Source organism: Dermacentor albipictus, chromosome 4, assembly GCF_038994185.2.
Source record: "Dermacentor albipictus isolate Rhodes 1998 colony chromosome 4, USDA_Dalb.pri_finalv2, whole genome shotgun sequence".
Lineage (NCBI taxonomy): Eukaryota > Metazoa > Arthropoda > Arachnida > Ixodida > Ixodidae > Dermacentor > Dermacentor albipictus.
The window spans coordinates 131876011-131890361 of record NC_091824.1 but is presented as its reverse complement, the minus strand read 5'-3'; the positions used below and the strand labels follow the sequence as shown (position 1 = coordinate 131890361).

Here is a 14351-nt window from a genome sequence, read left to right as displayed (position 1 = left end):
AAAAATCCAATTTTGGGAACAAAATTCAGGGGTGCGATCATTACACGAGTGCGATCATTATGCAAGTAAATACGGTACTCATCTGGCGGTCCTATGTGGCGTGGACCGGTTTTGACCTGCATCAGCTTGACTAACAGATAGTAGCCTCAGGCAACATGCGCATTTTGAAGTGCTATAAATATCTCTATACGAAGCGAAGTCTGCCAAGGCATCTAACCAAGAGTGACCAGGAGAGGGTGCGCACTGGCTGGCACATGTGTGGTCTGACCTTAGTTATTGTATGGTTCGAGACTAGTTGAGTGTTCTAAATGAGTCAAAATTAACGAGACCTGACAGCTATGACACCCATAAGCAGGGTGGCCAAAGTTTAATTCCTATGAGGGCAGTCACAGCTGAGTGTGAGCAGATGATAGTCGGCTTCTTCTGGAAGTATGAAATTATTATGGAAATTCGAAAGCAGATTTTCACTTGTTTCAGCCTGTTTATTGAACTCTGTCAATGTACACAGTAACAGTAGAAAGAATTGCACTGATCCAAACAACCTCCTTGATTGATGTCAGCTACTGGCTAATAGCAGCCACATATGGGGATCTGCTATATTAGCGTCCAGAAAAGAATGAGGAGCAGGCTCCCGTTGAAAAGAGAACCTTTGAGAGAAAGGTGACGTCATGCTCCATTTGCGAGCTCCATGCACCATGCACGACTGCAAAACTTGGGCAATGACGTTCACAGTAGTGTATGCCATCCATGGACTGTGTTTTTTTTTTTTTTTTTTCTTTAACCAAGCCCGAGAGGTGGTTGAGGACCACTTTAAAGAAGTGCAGCGGCTACTAGGCCACCACTAGGCCGCGACTGCATTTGCCTCCTTTGAGGACGGTACTGGGCTCGAATCCTGGTGCCACCGGAAAACCACCGGTCTTAATATGGGTAGAACTGTTCCCTGGCCTGGTGCTCAGCTACCTGTCGGGGTACTCATCTCACAAGGGGGCTTTATGGTTGAAGCGGTCTGCGCTGGACGCATGAAAGAAGACGAAGGAAGGTGCTAGGGGAGAAGTGAGGAGGAAGAAGTTGGAATAAAATGGCGGACGACACCCGTCTCACTTAGATGATGTCATTTCTGTTGCCGTTCTAGTTAGGAACGCTACATTTTGGCGCAGCCGACAGTTTTCGAAGACCAGCGATGCGGGTGACGTTTTTCGTCGACCAGGCGTCATCAGAGTCTGTTGTGTTCACCCGATACCAAGTGCACGGTGAGCCAGCGACGGACCTTCCTCTTGAAGTTAGTTCTACCGCGCTGATCAACGTGGTACTGCAACAAGCTGCAATCAGCCGCCAAGCCCTCGTGCAAACAGGATCGGTGACAGTGAATCTACAACTGCAGACACTGAGCGAAATCGTTCTGGAACCCATACGACGTGGCACCCTCAAAGAGGAAACGCCTGCCGGGAAGGTGAGCCTAGACTTGAGTGTTATGGAACTGCAAAGGAACATTATACAACAGATCGAAATAATGAGAACTTTCGTCCAAGTGCTTAGTCGAGAGCAGTCAGCACGAAGTATTGTTGAACCAGATGTTTTTGAAGGAAAATCGCAAAATGCACACTACTGGCTGTGTTTTTTCGAGTACGCCTGTGACAAGAATCTGTGGCACTCCGACGACACAAAGATTTTGCATATGCGCCGCTATTTGGGCGGTATAGCCAGAAAATGGTATGACGTGCAACTCATGGATTATGGAACAACATGTTGGGAACTGTGGAAAAGCAACTTTTTAGGGGCTTTCGAAGGCAACGCAGTAGAAAGATGGGATGCGGCACTGCGGTTCAGTTATACAGGTGGCTCTCTGCTTGAGTACTGTCTTGAGAAGCGTCGCCTGTTGTATTCTGCAGAACCGAAGCTGTCGTCTTCTGCTGTTGTAGCTTTGATAACGCAAGGGTTGTGTATCGAGATCCGTTGTCATGTCCAGCTCAAAGGTCCAAGAACGTTTGATGACCTTCTGAACTTTCTACAGACCTCAGTGCCAAGAATTACATCGAGAAGACAGCCAGATGGTAGAACAGAGCAACTTGATTCCAATCTAGAGTCGTTGCCGTCAACTGAATGTGAACACAGCTTCATAAACAAATCTCTGGGAAGCGTAAATCATGACTGTGAGGATGGTGAAGAACCAATTACCGCAGTTCACGGCAACCTACTTCCACATAATCTGTCTAGCGTGCATCACAAGCCCCAGAAAAAGAGCTTCAGTGAGACAGTATATTTGGTGTCGTCAAGCTTATTGTACGCCCCCATTAAGGTAGATGGCATTGAAGTGAAGGCTCTCGTTGACAGTGGAGCTTCGGTATCTATTATCAACAAGACTCGAGTGGATGCCAGTCGTCTGCACGCTGGTAGAACATTGCGTGTCCAAGCCTACGATGGGTCAGTGACCATGCATAGCGAATGGGTAACCCTGGCTATTGAATTTCAAGGAAATGCTATTACCAGTGACGTATTGGCCATTCCCAATGTCACCTACGATTTTCTTTTGTCCCGTCCAGACATGAAAAAACTTAAGATGAACCTCTATTGGGATGACAAGGTAATGGCCGAAGACACGATAAGAACAGAAGACCCTGGTGAAGAACCTAGTGTATCAAGGCTAATTTTTCACCACGAAGACATCAAGACTAAGTACCCAGAGCTTATATGCATAGGAAGCTACCCTCCAGCAATGAAATCCCATGTCGTTCCTTTCGAGCTCGCAGATAAAACAGTGGTTCGTAGAACCCCCTATAATATGTCCAGAGATAAAAAGGTGTGGCTGAAAAAGGAGTTGCAAGAAATGTTAGACGCAGGTATCATCCGGCCTTCTGTATCCCCATTTGCTTCTCCTATCACTATTGCACCTAAAGAAGACGGGACATTCCGCCTCTGCACAGACTACCGGGCTCTCAATCGTCAAACTGAATTGATACCTTATCCAATGCCGAGAATCGACGACATCATTGACGAAACCGGTGGTTGCCATTGGTTTTCACGAATAGATCTCTGCAAGGGCTTTTGGCAGATTCCACTAAGTGAAGAAACGAAGAAGTACACCGCGTTCATAACCCCATTTGACTTGTTTGAGTACAACCGCCTACCATTTGGTTGGAAAAACTCCCCTGCGTGGTTTCAGAAGATTATGACGGACATTCTGAAACCTTACCTGGGCACATTTTGCAATGTGTACATCGACGACATCATCATCTACTCAAAGACAAAGGACGAACACCGTAGTCATCTTTCAAAAGTTCTTCATGCCCTCAGTCTTGCCCAACTCAAAGTCAACTTCAAGAAAAGTGCGTTCTTTCAAGATACCGTAGTATTTCTTGGCAGGGTGTTTGATGGACAGACTAAAAGCACCAAGCAAGAATCGGTAGAGAGAATCTCCAAGCTGGTAAAGCCTTATGATGTGCACTCCCTGCGCGTTTTTCTTAGCCTCGCAGGACACTTCCGGGCGTTTATCAAAGACTACGTACTGAGAACAAGGTGCCTCACACGTTTAACTCAGAAAGACGTGCCTTTTCATTGGGACGAGAAGTGCGAAGCTGTCTATCGTGAGCTTGTAACACTAATATCGTCGGACCCCATCTTGCGAATACCGGATTTTTCCTTGCCTTTCGTGCTGAACACGGACGCATCACATTATGCTACCGGTGCACTTCTATACCAGAAGCCATCCAAACAAGCTGATCAAACCAAACACTACGTCGTGGGGTACTACAGCTATACCCTGAAACCCGCCGAAATCAATTACTGTACCACAGAAAAGGAAGCTCTGGCCGTCTTAAAAGCTGTGCAGTACTTTCGTACTTACCTGGAAGGTGCCAAATTCATACTTTTCACGGACCATCAAGCATTGACTCAACTTCTGAGCATGGCCCAGCCAAGAGGCCGCATTGCTAGATGGGTGAACTATCTGCAACAATTTGATTTCGTAATTTCGCACCGTCCTGGCCCACTCCTCACTGACGCTGACGCACTATCAAGATTACTTGTACAGGAATCAAGCAATAATCCAGATACAATCAATCATATTAAGCTATGGGAAGGTACAGAAGAGCTCCAGTTTATCAATGGAAGGTATCACGTACCACCAACTATGATTCCAAGGATTCTTCATCTATACCACGACACCCCTGAATCGGGTGGACATGATGGCTTCTGGCGCACTTATAAGAAATTGCTCATGAGATTCACATGGCCGGGCATGAAAAACGACATCAGCCATTACATCCGCACATGCCACCTCTGCCAGGTGAACAAAGTTAAATTCAAGCAATCGACAGACGTTATGACAAACCCTGAATATTCAAGCATCCCGTTCGAAGTAATTCATTTGGACTTCGCGGAGCTCAAAAAGAAGGGGGAAGGAGTCAAGCGAACGCAAGCTTTCTTGCTCTCCATAGATGAGTGCACACGGACGATTGCAGCTAAAGCTGGCAAAGAAGACGCAAACAGCGTAATAGACCTCCTCAAAGCTGAGTGTTTTAAACACACAAAGACGCTCGTCTGCGACAACGGGCCGGCTTTTCGGAGTGCCAAATTATCAAAGTGGGCCCAAGAGCACGGCATCATGATAAAGTATTCTTCTCCATACCACCCGGCAGCAAACAGCCTAGCGGAACGTGCCATACGAGACATCAAACAGTATCTGAAGATGTATCCAGACTTTGCCGGTGGCTGGAAGTGCTGTCTCGAGGCCGCTGTGAAGCATCACAACAGATCATACACCACGAGTTTAGGCTGCAGCCCTCATTTTGTAACTTCAGGTACAGCGCCCATACTTCCTGCAGATCGTGAGCTAGGTCTCCTAGAGAACCTCGAACTTGCGGAAGTAAGGAAAACTGTCAAAGAACAGGAGATCTACAAGCGCCGCATGAAGCGAAACTTTGATAAAAGGCACAGTAGCGAGATACCGGACATACAGCCTGGAGACTATGTCCTTGTAAGGAAAGGAGCTGTGCCCTCAAATTCAAAATATTGCGGACCATTTCAAGTTATTAGGACTGCATGCCAGCATGGAATATTGAAGAATGTCTGGTACGCCGGAGCCTCGGGCCAAACGGAGTGCGCCGCTATTGGAAACGTATTCAAGTATTACCCCAGGAGGTGTAATTAAAAGAAATCCGGAAGAGTGAAGCGGTCTGCGCTGGACGCATGAAAGAAGACGAAGGAAGGTGCTAGGGGAGAAGTGAGGAGGAAGAAGTTGGAATAAAATGGCGGACGACACCCGTCTCACTTAGATGATGTCATTTCTGTTGCCGTTCTAGTTAGGAACGCTACAATGGTATTTTCTAGGCATGATTTCTGGGCACCCCTTGTCCGACGACAGACAGCCTTTGTTGCAGAGCATTTGCAGCTGTGAGAGGCAGAATAGATCTGCCACCGGGTACCCACGAGTAAAATAGGTACAAGTGGCATTTCTGGCCACATGCTGAGTCATTATGTGACTTCAATGCTTGTAAAGCGGCATTTCCCCCCAACCTGAAGGCTTCCCCACCAAATTGCTGCTTTGGGATGCCCCATGGAAAAATTGCTGCCATGGAAGCAGCCCAGCCCCACAGCCCAGCCCCACAGCCCAGCCCCATCTCCCTCCCCCTCCCCCCCTTACAGGCTCCTGACATTGCCTGACAAGTGACGTGCTAGAACTATCAGCGCCTAGCGTGGCAAGCTGAGTCAACACTGCGACAGAGGGACTAGTTTGCTTGCGTTGCGCTAGGATCAAAACTGCATGCGCTTCTTGCTTAGAGCAACAGAAATTGTACATACTTTGCTCTATGAATTCAAGCCAATAGCAAAATTATTTGCTTTCACCATTAGACAGGTTTAGTTACAGTGTACGCAACTATAGTGTACGCTATACGCTATAGTATAGCGTATGCTAAGCAGCGCACATTTTTTAGCTTTAGTTGGCCTGCAAGATCTTCGGATCTCAGAGGCCATACGCCGTCGTTGTGGCTATCTCCCGAATGTGGCGACAGGTGGCGCTGACATCTCGAATGTTTCTTTCGTTAGACTTCGACTCGTTTGAAATTAGAAGCTATCTCGAAAACACCGCAAGGTTATCCGTAATACTCTGTCGTCGGCCTGAGACTAAGCGAAAGCCGTTTACACAGTCATTTGCTACGAACAAAGCGTATTTTACAAAAGGAACGCCAAATTCAATTTGAAGCGAGCAGCTGGGACCGCCACCATGTTTCACGCAAACTCTGCAAACCACGCAATGGCGCTAACGTTAAATCTGAGAAATAGCGTGTGTACACTATACGCTCGTCATTCAGTGCAGTTCTGCAACCAGCTTAATCACTCACATTCGTTTTTGTTGGCTGCGTCGAAATCATTCCTGGCCCCGTGATTTCTTAGCCTCGTTTGACTTGCCACCGAAACGGAAGATGGCTGATCTGCCCGCTAATCATTGGCATGCACGACGCTGCCGGTGAAAAGAGCTTGGCTATAGATTTGGAAACTAAGTGCTTCTGACCGATGAAGCAGTTGTTGCGAATGTGCTTGCAGCGGATAGCGACGGCAACGACAGCAGCGATGACGCGGTAGGGCAGTCTACCTCAACGTTGTCCTTACAGGAGGCCCGGGAGATGATTGAGTCCCCCCCTTCCAGGGCTTCGTTTTGGCAAGGAACCTTCCTACGTGAAGTACCTTGATGCCTTGGAGAAGGATACCGGCAAGCTTCGTATAAAGCATGCAAGGCTGACGAACATAGGGTTTTCTTGTACAAGCTAGTGAGAACCACATGGCGAGATGCTTGTGGAGATCTCGCCTCAGCGTTTTTTCTGGATTTCCCAATCTGACAGGCTGCCACGGCAACCTTCTCGCATTTTTTAGAAGGCCCCTTTTGGGGCCCCCAATGAGATACCTTGGCGGAGCTCGCATATCGCTTGCCACCTGTGACCTCTCTTTGCAGTTGTAATAGCAGTGCCATTCTTTAACGCTGACAGTGGCAACATGTTACATATACGATCGGAGCGCCCAGAAGCAGGTAAACGAGAGAACACAATCAGCAGCCGAATGGAGGAAGGTGGTGGGGAGGGGCACTGGCCTCCCTGTCAGTATAGTTTTTACACAACAACTCTGCCATCCCCTTATTTTGATTTTTTCATGCAACCCGGTCATAACAGTTATTGGTTATGACAATGAAATTTTCGTGGCACTTGAATACTGTTGTAAGTGGGTTTGACTGTAGTGACATTTGAAGCGATGGAAACACGCATAAAAGTGTTTCTTCGGACATCGACACGCTATATATGAAGGTATGTTTCGACATAGCAATTCAACAACAGAGTTTGCAAGCTTGGCTCGGCACTCCAGTAGCTTGCTCTTTCGTGGCACTGCTTCGACGCTCTTGCGAGCTCTAAATTTTTACTTACTTTAGCATGCTCAAAGTGATTAGCCTCTTTTCGAGCTAATGCACAGAGGTAATGATGCAGTGGGCCCTTTACATTCCCGCCACTGAAATTTCAATGCATTTCAATGCATTTCAATGGATCACTGATACTGCGGCCACACTTTGAAGGAAGCGAAACGGAAAATTAGGATTTAAGGGCTCGTTAAGGTAGACATAAATCTCGATTTTTGTAACATAGGCGGCCACCTTACGGTGGACTTCTGGTGTATTATTATAGCGCATTGCACCACTATTGCAAGCTGGTGAAAGGCATCAAGCTCCCAAATGTAATTGAAAATATGAATGGAATTAACTTGTCACAAGTTACAAATGAGAGCGAATTGGTCCGGTTAGCCAAGCACCGCCCCTTCATGTGAACAGCCCCTCCCAGGCGCATACCTTTGCCAGCTGCCGACGTAACAGGTGCCTGTCCTGGCCACCAGCACTAGAGGAGATAGGCGATGAAGCCTATACATGAACCATCAGTGAGCGAATCAAGCGAGGCATCAGATTTCCCGGAGCAACGATATAGAGAAGACATGTACTTTAGGTTAATCTCAAATTATTGAGCAATTTTCTCACCCTAACATGGTGATGAGAATACCTTAACCAAATCTCTGAGGACAGGCAAAAAAAATGATGCAAATGCCCAGCGACGCCAGTAGGAATGTCATAGTACGAGGATCGCAAACACAGCCGCTGGTCATTTGAGGACTGAAAACAAAACAGGGCCCATGACACGAAATGGAAAAGGCAAGCGTTGGCTCCCGTGTTTTAAAATTCAAAAAGCTTCATGCTGTTATTGAACATGCCAATACCATGCTGTGTCCCGACTGGTTTCAAAGCCACGGACTTAGAGGTTGCCTATACACCGTCCGTCCCATAGTGTCGCTTCTGCTGCGACAGGTAAAGCGGCCCTCACTGGCAAAATCCACTGTCGGGAGCATATATGGAATTTTGTTGCACCCCCAAGGTTGACAGGATTCGCATGGTGCGGGCCCCTTCCCCAGGACAACTCAGCCATGAAGAAAATTCTAGTGTCAGACGGGAGGATGCCTATGCCTGTCTGGGTAACCAGTGGGCAACTGGTGGCAGCATGGTTTCGAACCCAAGTCCACCCACAGCTTATGATTTCATCTTTGACTGCTTATGACTGCTGCAACTACGACATTCTACAAAAAAAGCACAGAACATGTTCTGAGAACCAGCAGTCATGCAGGACAGTTTTGCAAAGCCTTACGCAGCATGCACCATATTGTTTTTCTTTTGCTTGGTTTGGAAAGGCCTAGCGTAGCTGCACTACGCTTTTCTTTTCACGATGCGCTCTGCGTTTGCTCTCATCTTTCGCTATGCTCGTTCACTCGGTTATGCCAAAGGACAATGTCCGCCAAGCCGATGTTCACCATAAGAACGGCCGCCTAAGATCTGCACTCCAAAATATCACAGTTTCGCCACAAGGGCAAATCAATGAATGCAATAGCAACATATTAGAATATCACACAGAATCTAAGACTTGTTCGCAGCTGTAGCGGCAGTATGAATTGAAGTAAATGTGAGCCGACTAAGTAAAAACGAGCTGTTGTGCTAGGGGTCCTCTGTTTGAATCCTGCCATCCAGACAATTCCATCTAGGTTTATTAATTAAAGTCAACATCTCTCTTAGTGACTTTAACACCACTCTTCCGCATCAGGTATATTTCAAACCTCCCTCCAGCGTTGATCCTGGAGGTAGTGCACAGTCACGCCAACAGAATTACATTATCAGGTTTGAGCTCTCTTACTGTTTCACACGTTTAATATTTAAGGGGGGACGCGGGGATCAAATCTTGAAAAACGACCCAAAAATCACTTTTTAGAAAGTTGCAGATATTGAATCTTTGACCCCTTTTCTATAAGTTTTCCAAGTATTTCCGCTGAAAACGACTGCTAAGTACCATAAATAAATATATACATAAGGCAATACAGCGAAAATTTCGTGAAAATCGGTGGAAAAGTCGCTGTTTTCAAGCGTCCCTAGCTCCGGAACGGCAGTACGCGGCGCGGCCATGCTGGTACCGTTGAAAAGCGCGCCTCTTCGCCTTTTGACGCCTCTCTTTCATTTCCTGATAGAGAGAAGAGCAAGCATAAAAAAACAAAAAGTCTGAAGGTCGCGGAGCTGCTTGTCGCGGCCGCCGATTGGCTTGCTCCGTCACGTGCGTTGTATGAGCCGCCCCATTGGCCGGTTCCGGAGGCGAGCTGCTGCGGCGTCTGCTTCTCCCGTTTCTTCGCGCGCTGGCTGCTGCCCCTTTGTATACGTGTTGGATATTCGAGATGCGCCGCCGCTTCATCGCTTTATTCGGATTTGAGTTTTCTATTTTCATTTTGTGGTTTCGAGCATGACTGGGCGGACGTGGACGACGAAATACGCGACCAAGCACCGCTTCGGCAGCCGCAAGCGCAAGCCGCCGAACTTCCGAAGGATAAGTAGTCCTAGCAGAGATGCGTCCGCGCGCGAGCTTAGACTATCGACGCATTGCCGGGCAGTTCGCAGACTGTTGCATCCTTGAGTTCCAGTGGTGATTATACCGAACTAATAACGGCCTTTTGCGATGCTTCCGGGCCTGCAACGCCCCGCAAATGCTCCGCGACGTACCCCGATTGTGCCACCGCCGTCACCGAGATGAACGACGAAAGTGCGGTCCAAGCGCGTGCGTCTGCCGGCCGTGAAGACGAACCGTGCAACGGTCGCACCATACAGTCGCATCTTTAGTCACAAGTAATTTTGTCGGAGGTGTTGAATATGACCGCCGCCACTGTCCGCGCGTCACTTGGTTCTGTGCCGGCAAACGAACGGAAGATGGGGTTTACGGCTGGAGGAGCATGCTCGGTGGCGACGGACTCAAGCGAGTCGAGCGACTAAGAAAGATGCCTTGTGCAAGAAGAGGGCACAAAAAGCACATGAAAGCAAGCATAAAAGATCCAAGAAGCCAAGAGATCAACCTGACACCTGCACCTACAAGGCCGGTGGTTTCTAGTCGAATAAATATGGCCCAGAACTTCGAACGCCTTTTTCTCAAAACTTTTTTCTGCCACCAAGGTCAACTTGCAAAGCCAATATCTCAGCCACCGTTATGAATATTTTTACACCGTTTGTTTTGTTACACTCATAGTGCACCACTGCACACAGTGACATGTTTTGTTTTCAAAATACTTGCTTCGATAATTTGTTATCTTTTGTTTTCACAGTCGAGATTTTCATGCAACTGAAGTAGATGCCAAAGAATGAAAATATTAAAAAATTCTGTTAGGCTAAAAAAATTACAGGAATGTCACTGTGTGGAGAATACATATAGGAGTGTTATCAATGTTTGCTTGAACTCCTAGCATCAATATACAGGTGTGCAGGCATTTTGCAAAAATGAAAGCAGAAAAATTTTGTAAACACTAAAGTACTTCAGATATTGCAGCCATATTTTCACCATATTTTCACAGTTTTGTTTATGTAGTATTACTAACACCTGTGCAAAATTTCATCAAGATCGGCTGGTAAATAAAAAAGTTAGTTTTGATCCCCATATCCCGCCTTAAGTCTGGGAAGACGAAAACTTAAGGGGGGACCCGGGTCTTTGGGGCCGAAAATCGGCCCGAAATTCTCATTTTCAATTTTTATTTTCCGCATGCCTGACGTATTTCCGCACCTATCTCCGAAATTTGGTTTACAAAATACCACGCAGTTCTTCATTTATTGCGGGCGCACCTGAAACTGGGCACACCTAAGAGGCACACGACAGCGCACGCCTCGCTCCAGTCAAACTGCGATGATGACACCTCCTTTGAGCGAACGACTGCGGCATGCTGAATTTGGAAGCCGTGAAGAAGGTCACTCACATTTAGGCATGCCTTCAAGAAGGAGGAGGCATGCAGCATAAACAACATGGTGCGTTGCCCGGTGTGATTTTGGATGCCACAACGGTGGCACTCTCGTTTTTGCACAATCGTCCGGGCGGCACCATGAGCATTACACCAATTTCAATGATTTGGAACGACTATGTCCTTCCACCAAGAAAACAATGGCCACTCAAGCATTCCTGTTGTTATTGCCGATATTCATGCTGCCCGAGTTGGCATGCTGCCGGCACGCTATGTTGCGAAGGGTCGGCGGGTACTATGCCGTTGTCACATCAGGGTTCGGCAATGCTTCTATTACGCCTTGCGAATTGCGGATAACCGACGTTTAACTTTTCAAACATTGCATTTTATTTTTCACTTGTACAGTGGAATCTCGATGATACGATCACGGCTAATACGAATTTCTGGATGATACGAATATTTCTGTTGTCTCGGTCGAGCCCCATTACTTTTCAATGTGCTAGAGAATGGTTGTTACGAATCAATTTACGACCCGCATCGGTTGATACGAATATTACCGAAGACACTTTGGAAATTTTAAAGTGTGCTTGGCGAAGGCCAGACGCTGCTGCCGTCTGCGCTCCGCTTGCCTGGCTTTACTGTTCGGTGAAATGGCTGGTCACTGCTGCCGTCTACGCTCCAATTCATTCGGTTTGGTGTTCGGCGATATCGCCTGTCGCTGCTGCCGCTTGCGTTCTGCTTCCCTGCCTTTAGTACCCGGCGATCTAATCAGTCGCTGCTGGCGTTTCCGTTCTGCCTCCCTTGCTTTCGCAACTGGTGACATGTTCATTCGTCGCACGTGCATTCGCTCCTTGTTCTTCTGGCGTTTCATGTTGGGGGAATCCGGCGTCCGCTGCCGCTTCCAGAACCGCTTGGCGCGCAATCACTGGGCCGCTTCGGAGCTACGGGTCTCACTCGTCTGCAACGAGACGTCTGACGAAGGAGCATCGGTGCAGCTGCCACCGCCGACGCCCGCGCGCTCGTTCTACCGCTACTGTATGACGTCACAGTTGCTATGCGCAGCTGCGCCCCAGACCGGCGCGCGCCGGTTGCTAAGGAGGGGAGGAGGTTGCGCCGCTGCGCGGAGAAGAGGCCACAGTTGGCACCATTCCAGTGCACGAACGGACGCGACCGCGAGCCCCACCGACGGCAGTGAAAGAGAACAGCGCGCAGTTACGCAATTTCTCCCTCTCTCTTTTGGTGCGGAGGCGCGGACGTGGCGCCGGACAGCGCGGAGGCCGCGACTGGGCGCGAAGAGTTTGAAGCGGTGGCACTTTTGTTGCTTTTGTGCTTTTCCTCCTTTTCCGCGTGCCATCGGACAGAGTGGCTGCTGTGCTTCTAGCCGCGTTCTTGTCTTTAACGTGAGCGACGGCGAAGGACCACCACTGGCGGCTGAAACGCTGCATGCGCTCGAAGTTCTGAGGCGTGCTATGGCCACGGATGAAATCAGCGACGACACGTGCACGCGTTTTTATGGATTTGAACAAAGTCTGCTAATTGACCTGACAAAGAAAAAGAAGCAGAAGGACATCGGAGACTTTTCCTTCAAAAAATAAATGCTTTTTACGTACGTGTGCCTGAGTGAATTCACCTCTCACTCTTTAATTTAGCTAGATTTAATTGTTTGGATGATACGAATCTCGGCTAATACGAATATTTTCCGTGACCCCGTGAGATTCGTATCATCGAGATTCCACTGTAGCGGCACAGATAACGTAATTTTATGGCTCATCCATGAATGATGCGTCGAGACCACAATTTTCAAGAACTTCGCAGAATGGCGGCATGTCACAGTAGCCACCCGCCATCTAGAATGTGTTGATCTCTTATGCAGAAGACAGCTATGTCCCGCTGGTAGTAAAATATACTACAAGCCCCCGAATCAAAAATGGTGGCTGCGCTTACAGTTTGGAAATTACAGGTGATCAGAACCGGGCGTCATTTCAAAGCAGCTATATGTCGCCGTATTTCATTCTTTAGATAGACATTTCTAATGGAAATTTACAGCTAGGCATGGGAACGCACCGGAAACAAAAATGACACTGAAAATCTTGTTTTTGAACCAAAGTGCTGCCGAATTGTAGCTGCTGACGCTAGCTTCAGTGTAGTTAATATTTGGGAATTTTTAAGGACGAGACCATATATAATGAACTACGGATATAACTAACACTTTTTGCAGAACTACCAGGTTAATTATAAACGGGTTCGACTAAACATATGGAGATCTACTGTCCTCATGCCAGCAATTTCTTGTGTAGCATCCATGCACCAATTAGGTGTACAATGCTTTCCAACAGCCATGCTTTCTAAACACTGAACTCCTGTAATAACCAGGTGCTTGGCCAGGTTTGTGCAGTGCTTGGCCGGTGTAACTAAAACTATTCTGGTCTATTTTTATTCCAAATCGGCCATTAGCCCTTCGTGATGGGCCAAATGGCTCAGGCTCTGCCCATATGGGTGTAGCACCCACCCATATGGGGTGGACCCGCACCATTCTGACCTATCAGAGAGGGGTAATGGCAGATTTGGAATAAAAACAGATTGAAATGGTTTTGCATTATACTGGCCCTTATAACACGAGGTCCCACAAAGCTGCTTTAGTCATGGCTATGACACGCTGTCTCGCCTTGGAATCCAGAGATAAACATCAAAGAATGTCTGCAGAATTGCTACTTCCATGTTGCGAATACCAGTAGTACAAGTGGTCACACACTAGACTGAGCGACATGTTTACCAACTAGAAAAATGATTAGGTTTTTGCTGTCACCGGGATTCACACCCAGTACTTTCTACACAAAAGGTACATGCTCTGCCACTGGGACATAGCTTTATGGAATTGCGCAGACTGAAACAAATAAATGCAAACCGACCCTAGTGACCCTACTCTGTATGACTTCAACATGGAAACCATCCGTTGCCAAGTGCACACAGAATTATGTGCACAGGACGATATGCTGAAATATAGCAAACCAATAAACCCAATTGAATCTGATTACAGCACTAGCCAATTAATCAAAATGTTAATGTATAATAAAATT

At 47.4% G+C, this 14351-nt stretch overlaps 1 protein-coding gene across 7 annotated transcripts in view; it reads right to left on the bottom strand.

Annotated features, from left to right (window-relative positions):
- Positions 1-14351, bottom strand: part of Stat92E (Signal transducer and transcription activator Stat92E) — a 183964-nt gene that overhangs the window by 56587 nt on the left and 113026 nt on the right. The gene's annotated exons all lie outside the window — the stretch shown is intronic.